The 20,859-nt window shown below is 49.0% G+C and overlaps 1 protein-coding gene across 1 annotated transcript in view; it reads right to left on the minus strand.

The window, feature by feature from the left end:
* The window catches only part of CROT (Carnitine O-octanoyltransferase), a 286,657-nt gene extending 266,250 nt beyond the window's left edge, over positions 1-20,407 (minus strand). Inside the window, exon 1 of the mRNA XM_067092518.1 lies at positions 20,005-20,407. The gene's annotated coding sequence lies outside the window, so the exon portion shown is untranslated. The remainder of the gene's footprint in view (positions 1-20,004) is intronic.
* Between the last annotated feature and the right edge of the window lie 452 nt (positions 20,408-20,859).

Below are 20,859 nucleotides of genomic sequence, written 5' to 3' on the forward strand. Positions count from 1 at the left end.
TGTTGTACCAAGTGGCAAACAGATCAATGACTGGATGCCCCCACAGGTCGAACAGCCTTTCCGTGAATTCTGGGTGAAGGGACCATTCAGTTCCAATCACCTGACTCTGGGGGCTGAGCTTGTCTGCCACGACATTCCTCTTGCCTGGAATGTACCTGGCTGACAGCTCTACAGAGTGAGCCACGGCCCACTCGTGCACCTGCATCATCAACTGATGGAGTGGGAGGGATACTAGACCCCTCTGCTTGTTGATGTATGCCATTGCCGTGGTATTGTCGCTCATCAGTACCATGGAGTGTCCCTTCACTCGATCCCGGATCTCTTGGAGAGCCAGGAAGGCTGCCTTGAGTTCCAGGATGTTGATGTGAAGGTGCTTGTCATCTCGGTGCCACACTCCCAAAGTCAGCAACTCCCCCAGGTGTGCACCCCATCCCTCGGTTGATGTGTCGAGAACAGCAGCATGTCCAGAGGGAGAGTATGTAGGGATACTCCTATCAAGAGGTTTCTGTTGTCCATCCACCAGTGAAGGTCCTCTCTCACCTCCTCGGAAAGAGGGATGAGAAAAGACTGGGACCAATACAGTAAAGCCCCGTATTCGCGGTCTCACTATTCGCGGATTCACGTACTCACAGATTTCTCTGTGGAACATTTCTACCAATTATTGCTGGAAAATTTGCCCATTCGTGGTATTTTTCATTGGGAAATACTAATTACTGTATTTTCATATCATTTTCATGGCTAAAATCACTTTTTGTGATAAAACTATCAAAATACTCAGGTGTAAGCATTTTTAGATTGTTTTTCCTGTGTTTAAACTATCAAAATAGGCAGTTCTAAGTGTTTTTAGAAGGGTTTTCAGTGTTTGGATTTTAGCTATTCACGGGGTGGGGTTGTGGTGCGCATCCCCCACGAATACAGGGGTTTACTGTACTCCTTTAGTCTCCATTGTAGCAACTGCAGATGAAGACGCCCATGAGGGTCCAGCTTCTCCAGCGAAAACAGGTGACTGAAGACGACTTGCCATTGCTGAGCTGGCTGTCCCTGTTGAGACAGGAACAGTTGAGCTGCCTTCCTGAACTTGCTGATATGAGAGTCCAAGGGAAAGACTTTCGCTGCTCCTGTATATATCAGCATGGCCAGGTACTTTATCCTCTCCTTGGGGCTGAGATCTGACTTCTCGAGGTTTACCACGATCCCAAGCTCGTGGCAAAGCCTGAGGAGCCGATCCCTGTCCTGTAGCAACTGCGAGCGGGAGCCCGCCAGGACCAGCCAGTCGTGGAGATACCTCAGTAGATTTATCCCGTGCGAATGGGCCCAAGCTGACACGAGAGAGAACACCCTCATGAACACCTGGGGAACAGTCGAGAGCCTGAAGCAGAGTGCCCTGAATTGGAAGACTGTCTCCCCGAGGATAAAGCGGAGGTACTTGTGAGAGGACAGATGAATGGATATTTGGAAATACGCATCCCTCAAGTTCACCGCAAGCAGTAAGTCTTTCTTCCTGATGGAGGCGAGCACGGATCATGGCATCATCGTCGTGAACCGAGTCTGGCAAACGAATCGGTTCAAGGGAGAGAGGTCTATGACTGGTCTCGATTCCCCTGTGGCTTTCTCTACGAAAGAGACACGGCTGTAAAAGCCTGGGGATCGATCCGACACGACTTCCACAGCACCCTTGCTCAGCATGGCTTGCACTTCTTGCTTTAGTGGTCTATCCTTTGGTGAGCCTTGGACGTAGTAGATATCCCTCCCGATGGACATCCACTGTCCAGATCTCGGCTCCGTATCACTGCCATGTTGCCTAATGGCACGACAGGCACCCCTCAACCTTTGGCAGCAGTCAGGGGGAATGCTGCCCCTAGCATTTCCCCTTCTTCTTCCCCTTGGCCCCTTTACCGGATTAGAAGCCGGGCTAAAGGGGCAAGAAGACCCACCCTTTCCAGAGGAAGAAGGCTGGGTGTTCCCACGGGATCCCTTCGAAGACTGGGACTTCTTAGGGGCTAAGGAAGAGCTAGCCTGACCCTAGGGCCTAGCTGCAGTGGAACATGAAGACCTGGAGGTCTTGGCCACTGCCTGGTGAACAAAGCAGCCACTGTCATCAGCCTGATGCTTGTCCACCGCAGCGTCCACCAACTCTCTAGGGAAGAGAGAGGTAGTTCCAGCAACAGTCCATTCCGATCCGCTGGGTCACTGCCAACTCGGGGTCCATGGACCTGGCGAAGCGAAAAAGAACGGTGTCTCTCCACTTCAGGACCAGGTTGGCCCACAAGTTTGCCGTCTGGTGGGCAAGGTAGGAGATGGCTCTACCTCCAGACTTGCATAGTCTCCCATAAGTGGAGTCTTCCCCAGGTATGATAGTGCCTGAGGAAGCAGCCACTTTGGATACTGTGAATGACCACACATCCAACCAGGAGACTGCCTGGAAAACTGCCATGGCAGTGGCTTCCAGGGTTGCTGCAAGAGAAATATGATATTTTAATGATAAAATAAGGTTTGTTCATACTTACCTGGCAGATATATATATAGCTGTATTTCTCCGAAATCCGACAGAATTTCAAATTTTTTCAGCACACTGAGTGCTGGCCAGGTGGTTAGTACTCATTCCCGCCGCTGGGAGGCGGGAATCGGGAACCATTCCCATTTTCTATTCAGATTTTCTAGTGCCACTGTCTCAAGAGGGGAGGCGGGAGGGCACTCATTGTATTATATCCACCAGGTAAGTATGAACAAACCTTATTTTATCATTAAAATATCATTTTGTTCATGACACTTACCTGCCAGATATATATATAGCTGAATCCCCACCGTAGGAGGTGGGAAGAGACAGAATAGGATTTAGGAAACAAATAAATGAAAGGCGAATGACGCCTTGGTTCCTTACCTGTTAGCATAGCTGACTTCGTTGAAGGTTATCTGTCACCCAAGCCTGCTTCTGCTAATCCAGAGTCTCCAGCAGGTAGGGACCTATAAAGCTGGAGAGATCCAGATGACCTGTCCAAGGGCGTGACCACAATAGGACTAGATCATGTTACCATACAGAGGGAGAAGGAGCAACGACCAACCACCTGACCGCCCTATCTCTAAGGTAAAAGAACCTAGCATAGACTAAAAATTGGGATGTCCACCTCAATGGCCACACCCAACAACCAGAAATAGACAACAACAAGATTAAAAAAATGGTTCTACCTAACCCCTAAAGGATAGGATGAGTATTGCCTTCTTCTCCCAACATAGTGTCTGCGGAAACGATGGTCCCAGCGAAGAGCAGTCTTCAAATGTCGTCTTCACATCTCGCAAGTAATGCGGTTTAACACTGAATTACTTCTCCAGAAGGTAGCACCAAGAATATCACTCAGAGACATATTCTTTTGGAAAGCCATCGAAGTAAAATAGCTCTAACTTCATGAGCTTTTACTTTCAGAAGTCTCATGTCACCTTCTAAGCAGGAGGAATGATTCTTGAATAACACTTAAAAAGAATGCTAAGGCATTCTTGGACATGGGAAGATCAGGTCTCTTCACCGAACACCACAGATTGTCCGATGAGCCTCTGTATTCTTGGTCTTGGCTAAGTAGAACTTAAGAGCCCTGACAGGACACAAGACTCTTTCTGACTCTTGCCCAAGTATTTCCGTCAAAATGACATTTTTATTCTAAAATAATGTTTAACACATACTTACCTGTTAGTTACATATAGCTTTAGTCTTTGACGTCACGGCAAAATTTCAAAACGCAGCAGCGCCAGTCCGAATATCGGGTGATCGCTTCCTTACCTGCCCTCTGTCGGGGTACTAGGAACTATTCCAACATGCTTCAGAATAATTTGCCTACCTGTCCCCCGTGGGAGGAGGGGTGGGCTTTTGATATGTAACTAATAGGTAAGTATGTGTTAAACATTATTTTAGAATAAAAATGTCATTTTAACACATACAACTTACCTGTTAGTTACATATAGCTGATTGACACCTTTAGGAGGTGGGGCAATGACAGCTAAAAAGAGTTGTTGGAAACATTAAGGTTATTAATGTAGAAAATTTCTTAGTTCCTCACCTGCTAAGGTAGCTGATTCCACAGTTACTGCCTCAGTAACCTACTATCCTTAGAGCAACCTGGGTATAATGACCTGGTCGCAGATTGCTTGCTGGGTATCAGTCACCTAGGACATGGCCGTGACAATACCAAAGTATGCCCCTGCTCAGGGCGCAGCACAAACATCATGAATTACAAAAGGGGTCACCCAACACCAAAGAAAAAGCATAACCATAAAAACCAAAACCAACTGTGGGGTAAAACTAACCAACACTTACCCTCACAGACAACCGTAAAAACCTTCACACTCCAAAAAACAAGTAAGTAAAGGTAGGTTAATCCTCCTTTACCCCTTTACCCATTACCGTGCCAGATACAACAAAGGGCCCTAACGTGCTGCACTCATCAAACACTGTCTGCACTTGCGAGAGATAATGCAAAGCAAATACAGACTTACATCTCAGTAGGTTGCTTGCACAATATCTTGAAGGGAGAGGTTCCTTTTAAGCGGAGAAGTAGAGATAGCCCTCACTTCGTGAGCCTTCACTTTACACATTTTCAAATCATTCTCTGAAATACTGGAGTGAGCTTCAGAAATCAGATCTCTAATAAAAAGGACATGGCATTCTTGGACACTGGTCTAAGAGGGTTCCTGACCGAACACCATAAGGAATCTGAAGGACCCCTAATATCTTTAGTCCTTTGCATAAATAATATTTCAAGGCTCTGACTGGGCAGAGGAACCTCTCCTGCTCCTTACCTACCAATTCCGACAGACTGAATCTCAAAAGAGCGAGGCCCTTGGTGCGAAGGGGTCTCGTCGTTCTTGGCCATAAAAACAGTTTGAAAGAACAAATTGCTTTTAAAGCAGAGAATCCTACTCTCTTATCCAAGGCGTGGATCTCACTGATTCTCTTAGCTGTAGCTAACAAAACTAAAAAGAGGGTTTTCCTCGTAAGATCTCTTAAAGAAGCAGAATCCATAGGTTCAAATTTCTCAGACATAAGCCACTTCAGGACTACATCAAGATTCCACGAAACAACTTTAGCATCTGACCTCTTAGAAGGTACTGGAAGGATTTAATAAGGTCCGTTATATCTTGGTTATTAGAGATATCCAAACCTCTGTGACGAAAAACAGTAGCCAGCATGCTACGATAACCTTTAAGTGTGGATACAGAAAGGTTCTTATTCCCGAGGAACAAAAGAAAATCCGCAAGTCTGCGTCACCGAGGTTCTGGAAGAGGAAATGTCATGATCTTTGCACCATGAACGAAACATATTCCACTTTGGACTCATAGACCTTGATCGAAGATGGTCTTCTGGCTCTAGCGATGGATTGAGCCGCTTTCTTGAAAGTCCTTTGCTTCTGAGTAGACGTTCGATAGTCTGAACGCAGTTAGCCGCAGACTTGACAGGTTTTCGTGAAATCTCCTGAAGTGGGGCTGTCTGAGTAAATCTACTCTGTTTGGAAGGCTCCTCGGGAAGTCGATCAAGAGATCCATGAGAACTGGGAACCAATCCCTGGAAGGCCAGAAGGGGGCTATCAACGTCATCCTGGTGTTGGAGTGGTGCTGAAATTTCCTCAACACCGCACCTAACATCTTGAAAACTGGGGAAGGCGTAAAGGTCCAGACCCGACCAATTCAGTAGCATTGCGTCCGTCTGGAAGGCTGCTTGGTCCGGGACAGGAGAGCAGAAGATTGGGAGCCTGTTCGACTTGTTCATTTAACAGGTCTACCAGAGGTTGACCCCAAAGTCTCCACAGCGACTTGCACACTTCTTCGTGCAAAATCCACTCTGTGGACAGAACCTGGTACTTCCTGCTCAAGGAGTCCGCTCTCACGTTGAGGGCTCCTGAATGAATCTTGTTAGGAGCAGAATCTTGTGCTTCTCTGCCCACAAAAGGAGGTCTCTTGCTACCTCGTCTGAGGGAGTAAGAATGAGTGCCCCCTGTTTTATGTAAGACAACGCTGTGGTGCTGTCTGAATGAACCAGAACTGTTTGTCCCCTTCTGAATGGTAGGAAGTGTACGAGACTCAGGTGGATTGCTTTCAACTCCTTCTTGTTGATGTGCCATTCTTTTCTGTCGCATTCCACAAACCTGAAATTTCTTTTACCCCCAACGTCGCTCCCCATCCTACTTCTGACGAGTCTGCAAACAGTTCGTGGTTGGGTTCGACGGAAAAGAGAGAGACCTTTCTCTAATTTTCTTGATCTAACCACCACCTTAGATCCTCCTTGATACGGTCCGAGATTGGAAAGGAGAAGGAGTCTGGAAGCCACTTTTCCTGTTCCATTGCTCCCTGAGGTAGAATTGAAGGGCCTCATGTGAAGTCTCCCCAGGGAGACAAACTTTTCTATTGACGCCAGAGTTCCCAGGAGGCTCATCCAAGCCTTTCCGGAACAGGTATCCATATCCAGAAAGTTCTGGACTTTTGCGAGACAGTCCGAGATTCTTTGATCTGACGGAAAAGCCAGAAAAGGAACTGTTTCCAGTCTCACTCCTAAATAGATCCTGGATTGTGAGGGAGATAGGTGAGACTTCTTCCAATTGATTAGAAGTCCTAGCTTCTGTGTCAAGTCAGAGAGTTACTTTCAAATCCTCCAAGCACTGAGACTGAGACTGGGAATGAAGGAGCCAATCGTCTAGATAGAGAGAGATCTTTATTCCTCTGAGATGAAGAGCTTTGGCAACAGTGGATATAACTCTTGTGAATACTTGAGGGGCTGTGGACAGACCGAAGCACAGAGTCCTGAACTGATAAGTCTTCTCCTGGAAAACGGCGAAGAAACTTCCTAACGCGGGATGGATCGGAATGTGAAAGTAAGCGTCCTGCAGATCTATTGAGACCATCCAATCCCGGACGAAGAGAATTGAGGACGGATTTGCGTCGTCTCCATCGAGAAACTGGTTTTCTCCACGAAAAGGTTGAGAGAACTCACGTCCAGGACTGGTCTCCAGCCGCCTGAGGCCTTTGGAACAAGAAAAGGCGGTTGTAAAAGCCTGGAGAGTTGACTTCTTCCACGATCTCTATCGCTCCTTTTAAAAGCATGGAGTCTACTTCGCACTCAGAACCGAGCATTTTTCTAAGTTGCTGGAATATGCTGTCAAAGCTAAAGGTTCTGTTGCAAGAGGGGGCCTCTTAAGGAAGGGGATAGAATATCCTTCCTTTAGCACGGACGTGGTCCACTGGTCCGCTCCGATCTCCTCCCAAATTTGCCAGAACTGCTGAAGTCTGGCTCCTACTAGTGCATGGAGGACATGCAGATCACTTTTTAATTGAGGGTTTGATAGCCTTGAGACAAATCTTGCTTTGCCCGGAAACTAGATCCTGTACGGGTGAGGGGCCTGCCACGAAAGGGCCTATCTTGATTAACTAGAGGACGAGTTTGCGCTGGCAGAGAAGGTTGAGAGCTTTTGGTTTACTACAGTGGATTGCGCAAAAAGGTCCTGTGTGGACTTCTGAGTAAGGGATTTTGACACTTAGGCCACAAGTTCTTGAGGAAAAGGTACTTCTTATCCAGAGGTGCAAAAAAGAAGAGCCGATCTTTGAGTCCTAGAGACTCCACGAGCGACAAAAGAGCACCAAAGTTGTCGCCTAAGAACTCCTAACGTGAAGATGGAGGCTAACTCAGACGCACCGTCACGAATCCCTTTATCTAAGCAGGACATAACAGAAGAGAAATCGCCGAAATGCGCTTCGAAAGACCAAAAGACTTTACCTTCCTACCCAAAGCGCCAATAGTCCAGTCCATAAAACTGATGACTTCCAAAAACTCGGAAAACGTTCTTCAAAAGGTGGTCCAACTCTGAAGGAGAGAAGAAAATCCGAGCCGAAGTTCATCGCAGAACGACGAGTAGAATCAACGAGACTGGAGAAGTCTCCTGAGAGGAGGCAGAAGCTCCCAGAGAGAAAACTTCCCCAGTGTCGAAGCAAGCCTTCGTCTTAGTAGAAAGCTTGGAAGGAGGGAAGCAGAAAGTGGTTTTCCCCTGATCACGTTTGTCTTCCAACCAGGAGTTCATTTTCTTTAATGCCTTCTTGGCTGAAATAGAAAGCACTAACTTCATAAAGGAAGAGGTAGGAGGCTCTGAGTCTCTTGAATACTGAGAGAGAGGAAGATCCCGCAGGTGCAAAATCCTCAGGAAAATTATCAATAAAGAAGCGAAGAAGCTTCTTATAATCCGAGCGAGAGGAGTCTGGTCAGTCTACAGGAAACTCTTCCACAACTTCTTCCTCAGACGAAATAGGAGAAAAACCTTCCGCTTGCACATACACATCTTGTGAAGGAGGAGTAGGAGCCTGAATAAGAGCTTGAGGAGGAGCCTGAGCCTGAGTAGGTGCCACAAGAGGAGCCTGAACTGGCGCCACAAGAGGAGCCTGAACTGGCGCCACAAGAGGAGCATGAACTGGCGCCACAAAAGGAGCCTGGGATGGCGCCTCACCTGGCGCTACCTGAGGCGCTTGAGCCTGAGAGAGCGCTAAATCTTGAGGGAGCGCCTGAGCCTGACTAGGCGTACGAGCCTGATCCTGAGCCTGAACCAAAGGAGGATCAAGAGACACAGATCGAGGAGGAGCTTTGCACTGGGCGCCCGAGAGCTCGAGACGAAGGAGGAGGCATCAAATACACTTCAGAAGGCTTTGCTGGAGAAGAACCAGGCCTTCCGAGCCCACCAAGAATGCTTCCAATTTTCTTGTGCACGCTCGAAGAAAGTCATGAGTAGACGAGATCCAACTGGGGAACGATGATCAGTAGAGCCAGGATCGTGATGAGGAAGAGGCGCAGAAGCCACAAAAGGCTTACATGTGAAACCAAAGGAGAAACACCGGGAACGCTGGGCAATACCGAATGGGAAGTCTTATACCTCTTGCACATGAGCCTTGCGCCTGGGAGAAGACTCTTCTGACGACGAAAATCTCTCCGGACTCTCCCAAAAACTACAGGAAGGCTGTGATAAGCGAAATGGCTTCTTCTTCTGAACCGCTGAAGGCGAAAGATTCCTGACCTCTTCAATGGTCTAGACTCGTCTGGAAATCTCCAGCCTCTGGCGAGGTCAGGTAATCACTGGAGCTTGAAGAAAGACACTTCCTTGAGTCGATTTCCAACGGCGCCTGAAACAGCCTGGGAAACAACAGGACTGTTCGAGGGGCGGCTGCTCGTGAGCAGACCCCACTCGCCTCCCTTGGACTTTCAGCATGTCTTCTCCCAGGAGCAGGGAGCTTGACAGAGGCTTAGGTCTAGGAGAACGAGTAGGCTGAGCAACCACCTCCTCCACCACACTAACACTTTGCACTGCACTTAAATTATTCACAATATCTTGGAAAGAATCCATACGCTCATGAAGGGATTTCACGTTAACGCCAATATCCTCCATGGTGCCCACAATAAGGTTAAATCTAAGGTCCATCTGGACTTGATACTCAGACACGGTAACGGGTTCAGGGATATCAGAGTCAGGAATAGGAATATTAGTAGCCACGGGGATATTAATAGAAGTTTCCTGCATAGCTAAGGGAGATTCCGGTTTCTGAGAGAGAGAAGAAGAACTTCTAGCTAAAGCTTTCCTGGCTCTATCTTTCTCAAGCTTTACATACTTAGATAGAGCCTTCCAATCTTTTTCAGTCATACTGACACATTCATCACACTTCCTCTCATATGAACATTCCTGACCTCTACAAGCCACACAAATTGAATGAGGATCAAGACTAGCCTTGACCAACCTCGTCTTACAGCCTTGCTGCATACCCTAAAGGTATAAGACCCAGAATCTGACATAATTATCAGAAAACCTGACTAAATAGGTGACAAATAACTGGCAAAGCCGCAAACCAACAAGAGAGTACTTCACCAAGTGAAAACAGCTTCGATGTAGGCAGATACAATGAAATTTCGCTCGCAGTACCGACAACAATGTCGCCGGCGTGACGGCAAAATTATTCTGAAGCATGTTGGAATAGTTCCTAGTACCCCGACAGAGGGCAGGTAAGGGCACAGATCATCCGATATTGGACTGGCGCTGCTTGGCTTTTGAAATTTTGCCGTGACGTCAAGACTAAAGACTATATGTAACTAACAGGTAAGTTGTATGTGTTAAACCTTTGATTTCAAAAGATTTGGGCCAAGGGTTTGAAGGATTTTCGTTCTTGGCTAAGAACAAAGGATTTAGGAGCATACAGCATTAGGACCCTAAAGCCAATATGTTTGCTAATAGCCTGCACTTCACTGATCCTCTTAGCTGTCGCCAGAGCCGTTAGAAGACAGCTTTCCTCGTCACGTTTTTGAGGAAGCCGAAGACAGAGGTTCAAAATTACTAGACATAAGAAACTTCAGGACAACATCCAGATTCCAAGAAGGTGTCCTGAGTTGAGGAATTTTTGACAGTCTCGAAGGATCTTAATAGATCGTGAAGATCCTTGTTATCGCACAAGTTCAGGCCCCTGTGTCTAAAAAAAAAAACTGCCGATAACATACTTCTATAGCCCTTAATCGTCGAGACTGCCAGTTTATTCTTATGCCTCAGATAAAAAAAGGAAGTCAGCTATTTGTGGTACAGAGGTCGTGTTTGAGGAAACTCCTTTACTCCTGCACCATCTTCTAAAAACAGACCACTTGTACTGGTAGACCGTGATTCGAAGAAGGTCTCCTGGCATTGGCGATGGCCTTTGCCACAGATCTCGAAAAGCCTCTTGCTCTGGCCAACTTTGAGATAGTCTGAACGCAGTCAGACTCAGAGCGGAGAGGTTTTGGTGGAACCTCTTGAAATGCGGCTGTTTGAGAAGGTCCACCCTCAATGGAAGCGTTCTTGGAAAATCCACTAGGAAGGACAGGGTCTCTGAAACCAATCCGCTGCTGGCCAGAAGGGGGCTATTAGAGTCATCCTTGCTCCTTCTGACGTTGCAAACTTCCTTATCACTTCTCCCAGGATCTTGAAGGGAGGGAAAGCGTAAAGGTCGAGTCCTTTCCAGTCCCAGAGGAGGGGGCTATGGCTAACGCTCCTGGGTCTAGGACAGGAGAGCAATAAAGGGGAAGTCTTGCCGTCCTGGACGTGGCAAAGAGGTCCACTAGAGGACGTCCCCAAATTCTCCACAACTCTAAACATACCTCCTTGTGAAGAGTCCACTGGTCGGTAGCAGCTGATTTTGCCGACTGAGAAGGTCTGCTGAATATTCTCCACTCCCGCAATGAACCTCGTGAGAATAGTGACCCTTCGAGCATGAGTCCAGAGCAGGATCTCCTCGCAAGAGGATGAACAGGGAACGAGATCGAGTACCCCCCTGTTTTTTGAGGTACGCTAGAGCTGTGGTATTGTCCGAATTGACCTGGACAATTCTGCCTGCCACTTGGGCTTCGAAGAATTGAAGAGCCAGAAAGATAGCACCCAATTCCTTGAGGTTTATGTGCCAGGACACCTGTTCCCCTCTCCAGGTGCCTGACACTTCCTCCTCCTAGTGTTGCTCCCCATCCTTCCTGGACGCGTCGGAAAACAACACTAGGTCGGGGCTCTGAAGGCGAAGAGAAACCCTTCTGCAAGCTTCAAGGGGTCGAACCACCACTTCAGATGATCCTTGACAGAAGGAGATATCGTCAAAATCTCTTCCAGATTCTCCTTGTCCCTCCAGTTCTCCGCCAAGAAAAACTGGAGAGGTCTGAGATGGAGCCTCCCAGGGAAACAAACTTCTCCAGCGAGGAAATGGTCCCCAGCAAACTCATCCATTCCCTCACCGAGCATGTTTCTTTCCTTAGAAAGGACGAAACTTTGCTTTAAGCAAAGCCGTTGCCGTTCTCGGGATGGAAAAAAAAGCCACTGAATCCATCTGAATCCCCAGATAGACGATGGACTGCGCCGGGATCAGATGGGACTTTTCTTGGTTCACAAGAAGTCCCAAGGACTTCGTCAAATTCAGTGTGAAAGTCAGGTCCTCCAGACACTTCTCCCGAGAAGAGGCTCAGTATGAGCCAGTCGTCCAGGTAGAATGACATGGAACACCCGCCAGGTGAAGCCACCTCGCAACGTTTTTCATGATCACCGTGAAGATCATGGGAGCGGTGCACAAACCGAAGCAGAGAGCTCTGAACTGGAAGACTCGTCCCCCCAGCACAAATCTCAGGTACTTCCTTGATTGAGGATGAATGGGAACATGGAAGTACGCATCTTGTAAGTCCAGAGAGACCATCCAGTCCCCTGGTCTTAAGGCCCCTAGAACCGTCTGAGGCGTTTCCATCTTGAATCTGTCCTTTGAAATAAAACGATTCAAGACGCTTACATCTAGGACCGGTCTCCACTCTCCCGACTGTTTCGGGACTAAGAAAAGCCTGTTGTAGAACCCGGAGAATCCAACTTCAGAACTTGTTCCACGGCTCTTTTTCTAACAACTGCTCCAGGAGGTCCAAAAGAATCTGTTGCTTCTCTCCGGTGGTAAGACGGCGACAGATCCCTGGGCGACGATGCAAAGGGGTGGAAACATGAGAAAGGGGATCTTGTAACCTTTCTCTAAGACAGTTAGAGACCATCGTCCGCCCTCGTGTTCTCCAGGCTTCCGCAAAAAAAAAAAGCCTGGCTCCTACAGGTGTCTGGAGGTGAAAGAAGTCACTTTTTCCCCTAGGTTTAGGGGCCGCTCCTCTGGTAAACCTCTTCCTCGCATGGAGACGATCTAGAGGAAGAAGTTCCTCCATTTAAAGGGCTTCTTCTTCCTGGATGACAAAACTGAAGCAGACGAAGAAGAAGAAGGAGCTGGAGGACGTCTAGAAGAATGAGCCAACAGGTCTTGCGTGGCCTTCTCCTTAAGACTAGCGGAAATGTCCCGAATCAAGGACTGGGGAAACAGATGGTTGGACAAGGGAGCGAACAATAATTCTGCCCTTTGCGAAGGGGAGACAGACTTAGCAGTGAAGTCACAAAACAAGGCCCTCTTCTTTAAGAGGCCCTGTACCAAAGTGAGACGCCAGCTCTTCAGATCCATCCCTAACTGCCTTGTCCATACAGTTAAGGACACTAGAGAGCTCCCCAAAGTAATAGAGTCCGAGCTTCGAAGCTTAAGATCTAAGGCTCCCAAGCACCAGTCCAAGAAATTAAACACCTCCATGGTGCGGAAGAGACCTTTGAGATGGTGGTCGGTCTCTGACAAGGTCCAAGAAACCTTAGCAGTAGGCAGATGAGACCTACGGGAGGCATCGACAAGACTGGTAAAATCCCCTTGAGAAGAGGAAGGAACTCTAGGGCTGAGATCTTCTCCCGTCTCATACCACATACCAGCCTTGCCTGAAAGCTTAGACGGAGGCACAGCGAAAGAGGTCTTGCCATGGGACTTCCGTTCCCTCCATCCACATGTTGACTTTCTTGAAAGCCCTCTTGGTCGCCAAAGAAGAAGTCATCTTAAAAAAACCAGGAGCTCTCCTAGCTTTGGAGGAAGCTAGCTGAGAAGGAGGAGAAAGAGGAGCCGAAGGCTTAAACTTGTCCCCGAACAAGTCCTTAAGCAAGCTGGTCAAAACTTGGTAGTCCGAAGAAGAGGAAGCAGACGAGAGCTCGACTTCAGCAGGATCCGAATCGGCAGAAACCTCTCCCGCCACAGCCGGAGAAGCAAACGAGTCACCCAACACTTTAGGGGAACGAAGGCCTTGAGGTCCAATCCGAAGAAGGGATCTCCTTTTCTCAGAAGAAACAGAATGCCCGAACGCCCTGAAGAGCAACCGAAGGAACGCCCAGCGGAGCGCCTTGAGAGCGCCCTGAAGAGCGTCGCCACAGGCGCCACGCCCAAAAACCGGAAGAGCGCCCCGACGAGCGCCCTGAACAGAAGCGCCCTGAAGAGCGGCCGGCGTCACGGGAAGAAGCTCGCTTTTGGCGCCCTGTTGACGAGCGCCACGACGAGGAGCAAGAGAGCTAACAGGACGACAAAGCGACGACACAGGAGAAGGAGACGGCGAGCGGAGCAGGAGAAGGAGACTTCCTTGATCTCTTGACAGGCAAAGTCAAGTCCTTGCGACGACGAGGAGCAGAGTCCTTCTCAGCAATAAGAGAAGACAACTGTCGCTGCATCTCCAACAAAATCTTCTTAGCAGGCGAAGAATCCTGTCTGGGAGGAGAGACAATCCTATGGGAAGACGATGGGCGGGGACGCCTTCTTCTTCCCTCACAGGAGCAAGAAAGGTTCTCTCCATAGAGCGGCTGGGGCGCCAAACATCCTCATCAGACGAAATCCTAGACTTCTTCTGCGGTGGAAAGGCATCAAAATAGCTAGCCGACGAAGAAGACTGACGAGCAGCCCTCTTGAACACGACTCCTCTTGAGAGGACGAGAGTCCTTACGAGAATTCCACCCCTTGCGCGGGAGAGGACGCCTCGGAGGACGAAAAGCAGTCCTGAGAATGCGCGCCCGGCACGATCTCTGGCAGCCTGGGAAGCGACAACAGGAACTGCCGCGGGACGTCAGATCGGTGGGAAGCCCCGTCAACCTTCTTGAGGCTTTCGACATGCCTTCTCCCTGAGTCCTGGGAGTCTGACAGCGGTCCAGGCCTAGAAGCATTATGGGGCCGATCTGACGCCCCCTCCACAACACTGGGGAGCACTACACTTCACAGCACTTTGGAGAGAAGTCACTTTGTTCTCGAGCCACACGGATAGAACTCATGATCTGCGCCAGGGCCAACCTCCACAGACACAATATCAGGGCCCAAGGCAAAACCACAGGGACAGGTGCAACATCAACTACGTTGGGATTATCAGGAGAGGAAATAACCTGACTCTTGCACACACTCCTGGAGGAAGACCTCCTAACCCTGTCACGCTCCAACTTGCGAACATACGAATCATAAGACTTCCAGCTCGCATCCGATAAAGGTTCACACTCCTTACATCGATCATCTATAAGACAAACATGCCCCTACACCTCAAACAAACAGAGTGAGGGTCTACCGAAGCCTTCTGGTAGCCTCACCTTACAATCACTCATACAACATACACGGAAACTAGCAGAACTAGAACCAGACATAGTTAAAGAGAGGTCATAAGCAAAATCCACAACAATCCAGAAAAAGCGCAGCCAATCCACAGTCCAAGAATCAAAACCAAAAGTCAAGAGAATACTTAAGTGGGAATAAGCAAGTTAACGAAACCAGAGGCGGAGGTACTGTAACAGATGTTAACAGCACCGCGACAGAGAAAATCTGAATAGAAAATGGGAATGGTTCCCGATTCCCGCCTCCCAGCGGGCGGAATGAGTACTAACCACCTGGCCACACTCGCGTGTGCCGACAGTTTTGAAATTCTGTCGGATTTCGAGAAATACAGCTATATATATATCTGGCAGGTAAGTGTCATGAACAAAACTCTCTGCAGTAAGTTGCTGCAACGAGAGACCAGGGCCACGATGAACCAGGTCCGGGTCAACCTGCTTAGGCGGCAATGCCCTCTCCGAGGGCATATAGAAGCGCTTCTGACGAGGCAGAGGAGGGGGAAGTAGCTTGTCTGAGCAGTTCGATCGCAGGGAATTGTCTTGTCCAGACACAAGAACATTCACTTGATCGAGGACCCCCTCGGCAAGCGTGGACCATGGCAGCCCCACCGAAACCTTGGTTTCCTTTTTCGGTCCCCATAAGAATTCGAGGTGTGAAGGACGATCCACAGATGAGGCCATGGTCCCTTTCCCATGGTCACTGTGCTGACGAATCAGCGCAATTACCTCAGCAAACGTCCTCTTTATCTTAGGGGTGTCTGCATCCAGGGAAAGAGGACCCTCGAGTCCTTCCAGGGTGCAGTCCTCTCGATCTACTCTCCCTGCAGTAGGGAGAACCTCGGCAGACCCCTGTGATCCTTCCTGGACCATGTGGGTGTACGACCTGGCCGATCCTAGACCAAGCCAGGCACGTACACCCCCTAGGTAGAACTCTGGGGAGACGACTCGCTGGAGTTCTTCCTGTCCGACTCGCGCCTCCTTGGGAGGAGCCCAGAGGTTGAGGGGAGAGGCACGGACTGGGCGCTCCCACTGGTCTTGCTGGCAGAACCAGCAGGAGCAGTGGGACGGGAGCGATCATCAACCCGAGGTGGTGATAGCAACCTGGGTTGAGGAGAACGCTTTTGCCTCAGCGAAGCGTTCTCCTGAGGAGAGTGGAGTGGCTCATGTGAGTCGAGCACTCGGCTCCCCCAAGCCAGGCTGGCCCCGCGAACGCGGCTGGGGACTGGGAGGAGTCGAGGGCGCGGCTGGCTGGCGAGAACTTGCGTTGTCCTCTTGACGCGCCCCAGTTATCTTCAAGGCCGAAACCTCTCAGGAAGACTGAGCAGGGGACCTCTTCCCTGTCTAGCCAGGTGTCCGGACCAGAGGGACTGGTACACCTTCCCGGGGACCTTGCTTGGCACTCAAAGAAGTGCCAGCAGGAAGAGTTGGAGCACCTGCATGCCCAGACTCTTTCTCCCGTCTTGTGCCCGAGTCGGTACCAGACCGGGGTACCCTGGTCTCTAAGGAGACTCGGGTACTTGGCGCAGCTTGCAAACGAGTGCCCGACACAAAAACGCTGGCCTTAGAAGCGGGCTTCTTTGACACAGTGGAGGGAGTGCAAACCGTGGTCTGCATGCCCTCAGCTCCCTATACGACTGACCCGGGGGTCAACAAATCGGTTCCCTAGCCCGTGGACCGGGAAGAGCCAACAAGAGATCCCACTGCCTTCCCTGTGGAAGGAGGCAGTCCCTTAGAAGTCTCAGAGAGGGACTTCTTGCGGGGGGGAGAGACAGGCTTCTTCTTCTTTGGCTGGCGAGCCTCAGAGGAAGAAGATGAGATAGCAGACAATGAAGACAACGAAGACGAAGATGACGACGCCTTCCTAGACCTCTTCTTTGACTTCTTCTTCATCATCTTCTTCAGGATGGCTACCAGGCCCCCAACCAGGAAGGAGCAGCAGAAGACAGGCACAGCCAGGGGAGCCAGTGGAGACGTTGGTGCTCAGGCCAGCAGCTACTGGGGCAGGTGGAATAACGCAGGAGCCAGGAAAGCCAGAAGATGGTGTGTGGGTCGAGGGCACGGGTGGAGCATAAGTGGAAGCCAGGCCAGGCTGAGAGTCAGGGTAACCAGCAGCTGGAACCGGAGTCGGCAATGAGCGTGGGTTAGCAACAGTAGCAGCAAGCACGGAGATGTACGGCACTGATGACGGACCATTCTTGAGGGGCCAGGCAGAGATAATGGGGCCAGGAAGCTAGGAGACAGTGGCATGGCATGGAGCGTGGCAGGAGCGGCAGACACCTGGATGCCCAGGCGTGAGGCCACCGTCACAGGCAGCTTGCCAAGTGATGTCATGGTGACGGTAGAGGTGGTGGATGTGGTGGCTGCGTGGGCCGTCACCGGAGCGCCAGACAGGTGAGATACCAGGCCCTCCAGTCATGGAACGCCAGGAAGACCCAGGTGAAGCCAGGTAGAAGTGAGGTCAAATACCTGGTCACTGAGAGACGCTTCCACCACTAAACCTGAGGAAAAGGTTGGGTCAAAAACGGAAGCCTCTACTCGCTCCGCGGGAAAGAATTTACCCCTGGAGTGAGGAGAGGGCCCCAGAGAGGATGTCCAGATCGTTCGCTCCCCCAAGGCCTTATACAGTAAAACCCCGATTCAAGGCGTGTTCTCATGGTTCGTAGACTCACGCATTTGTGGGTTTCTCTGTGGAACATATCTAGCCATCATTCGCCGAAAATTCGCCCATTCATGGTATTTTTCACTGAGAAGTATTCACTAATTACTGTTTTCATATAATTTTCATGAATAAATGCACTTTTTGTGATAAAACTATTAAAATACTCAGGTATAAGCATTTTTACAGGGTTTTTCTTGGTTTAAGCTATCAAAATGGGCAGTTTTCAGTGTTTTAGAGGGGTTTTAAGCATTGCTGGATTTGAAGAGGAGGGGTGTGGGGACACATCCCTACTAACACGGGGTTCACTGTACACTCACTAAACAAATGAGGAAGGGGAGGGGGAGTCCTCACCCAAGGGAGAGACAGCAAGAAGGGGAAGCTTGCCGGGAGGAAGAAACGATCCCGACGGGTCAGCCACCAAGGGAGTTGTCGGGGGCGTATAACTGTCAGACAACGCCTTGGCGGGCTTCCTTCGGTACTGCCTCCTCCCCTCAAACTTCGCCCACTGCTCGGCAGACCGGGAACAACACTCAGCACAAGGAGAAGCATGAACACACACATCCTCTGCAGGCAGGGCAAAGGGTGTGTGGGTCCATCTCCGCGCCAGAACGAAAAATTTTTCGCTTCTTCCCTCCCACCCCAGGACACACATACTGGGAGAAGGAGGGCTCCAAATTTGTCAACATTCACGTTGCTCATAGCAAGAAAAGACGAAAGATCCCACTGGGTAAAAACAGTTCAAAGGCGGTCAGGGCGGAGAGCGAGAAAACATGTCTGCAGCGCACGACGGCTGAAAGCAAATTGGAACATTTACATCTGGGAAGGCGGTGCCCCCGCCTCCCGGACGGCAGTTAACTGCCTAACCACCTTGTTCGAAAGTTCAACGTCCGTTTCCAGCTCCGCTGAAAGTGATTCCTAATGTAAAGGACCTTAGGTAGTATATCGTGTCGGAACAATCTAGCGTTGGCTAGTTGGCTAATCATAGCACAGTCATCAGTGTATCTTTGATTTCAAATAAGAAGGCAGTCGATTTAAGAAGAAATTAGGCTACATATGATACACAGATTTGCCAGGATTCATTCTTGCATAGGCTAGCCTAGGTCTGTGTGTGATGGAGAGCATCAGGCCAAAATCTGGTGAAGTGAGGTTGGGATGGGCCCCAGTTTTCTTGATGGCTTTTTGACCTTTGTCTTCTCGCTTCTTCTTTTCTTGGTAATTCTAAGCCGTAGTTCCGCGGTGAGCTAGACTACGGCAACTGACGTTTTCCTATGTGACATTACTTGCTTTACAAGAATTTAAGGTAGATCTAAGTAGTAGCTCTGCGGCAGTGATTTCCTTCTAACTTGACTTTTTCTACAGTTTTTTAGTTGCTAATTAAGGATTTACCTTCAATTTTTGTTATGCAAATGAATTAACCTGTAATTAACCCCCGAAGTCCATCCAACAAGGGGTTTCCATACGCAGGCTAGTTTACAGTTTAGTTGGCCAGGCTGCGCACCACCTTCTGCCTGGACTACAAGGTGAGGAGTTCCGCAACCCCATGCTTTCTGAGGGGGTAAAGCCCCCACGGCCAGGTTAGGACACGCCGTCCTATGTTAGGTTAGGTTGGTTACATCTGGTTAGGTCAGGACCTGGCGCTATAGGAAAAGTTTAGGTGTTGTCTGTCTTTGCCCGCCAGTTTCCTAGTGGGAACCTACACGACAGCCTTGCCCAACTAAACTGTGGGCGCTCCCACACGCGATCTTCATGAGACTGAGCACGGGTATATACGTCAATTTCGAACGGTTCACGTCCCATCCGGCAAGTGCAATAACTTGTTAACGTATGGGTACCGACGCCCGCGGGCCAGTACTAAACACGGCGAAGGGACAGTATCAGAGGCCCTAAAAGTGTAGAAAAACCAGTTTCCAAAATAAAAACAGGCACGGAACTAATACTCAGAATTACCCAAGGGCATTTACTGGTTATAATTTTGCCCTATTAGCTATGGAGGGGGCGGGGGGGGGGGCTCGCCGCGGAATGCTGGCTTAGAGTTACCCTTTTCTTTCTGGTGACTTTTTGGCAACTGGCTTTTCACTACTGGACAGACAGACAGACAGACAGACAGACAGACAGACAGACAGACAGACAGACAGACAGACAGACAGACAGCGTTTCCGCCCGTAGGGGTCTAAGACGTGCACCTGACAGACAGACAGACAGACAGACAGACAGACAGACAGACAGACAGACAGACAGACAGACAGACAGACAGCGTTTCCTCCCGTAGGGGGTCTAAGACGTGCACCTGACAGGCCTCCGAACACTACATAGTCAAAGGAGTGATGTGTAAAAAAAAAAAAAAAAATAAAGTATTTGCAGACTTACAACTTTAACCGGTACTTCTATCTACGTCCTTTCAGCTCAACGTCAATCACATTCACAATCAGCGACAATCAGCGTCGAAGGTGAAATTCCGTGACAGACATAATCAACAACAAACTGGACTCGGAACGGATGGCTGCCCTGTGGAGACTCCGTCTTCTTGACTCTGCAGTCTTGAGTCTTGACTCGCAACTTGAGTCGAGTGCAGCACCTTGGTTGGAACTTGCAACCAAGATCCTTGAAATATATTCTCAGAATACATCTCAACAATTTCAACGGTCGATTGACCTGGCTAACCTTGTTGGTGTTGAACCTTTTTATAATTTGGTATCCACTGTGTCAAATATGACCAACGGAGAGCGAGAAAGGGAAAAATTGAGGTCGGGGTTAAAAGAAAAGCAGGTAAATCAAGAATGATGCATGCAACTGTTATGCCAGTAAATGAGAATTAAAAATACGTCAAGGTTTAGGATAGATTACCGTGATAAGAACAACCTAAGAACTCTGATAAAAGGGATAAGACTTTAGCAATGTAAATAGGTCATTGGGGTTTATTTAGTTAGTACAGTAAGAGTTCGTGAAGGGGAACAGTTTTAACAATGCAAATAAACTAGTACGTTTAGAGGACGTGTAAGTTTAAATATTGTGGACAGAGTTAGATTTCAATGGAAGCTTGTCTGAAGAATAAAAAAAAACTAGAATAAAGCTCACTGACCCAAAGGAATAACAAAAGCCAACCATGTGAAGCGCAACCTAGACTGCAAAGTTATTGATCCCAGCTAGTGTTAGTTTTCTAGACAACAGATGATACAAGCAATAAATAATACTCACAGACGGTAATGAAAATGGCAAGGCGAT

Source organism: Macrobrachium rosenbergii, chromosome 49 (assembly GCF_040412425.1).
Source record: "Macrobrachium rosenbergii isolate ZJJX-2024 chromosome 49, ASM4041242v1, whole genome shotgun sequence".
Classification (NCBI taxonomy): Eukaryota; Metazoa; Arthropoda; class Malacostraca; order Decapoda; family Palaemonidae; genus Macrobrachium; species Macrobrachium rosenbergii.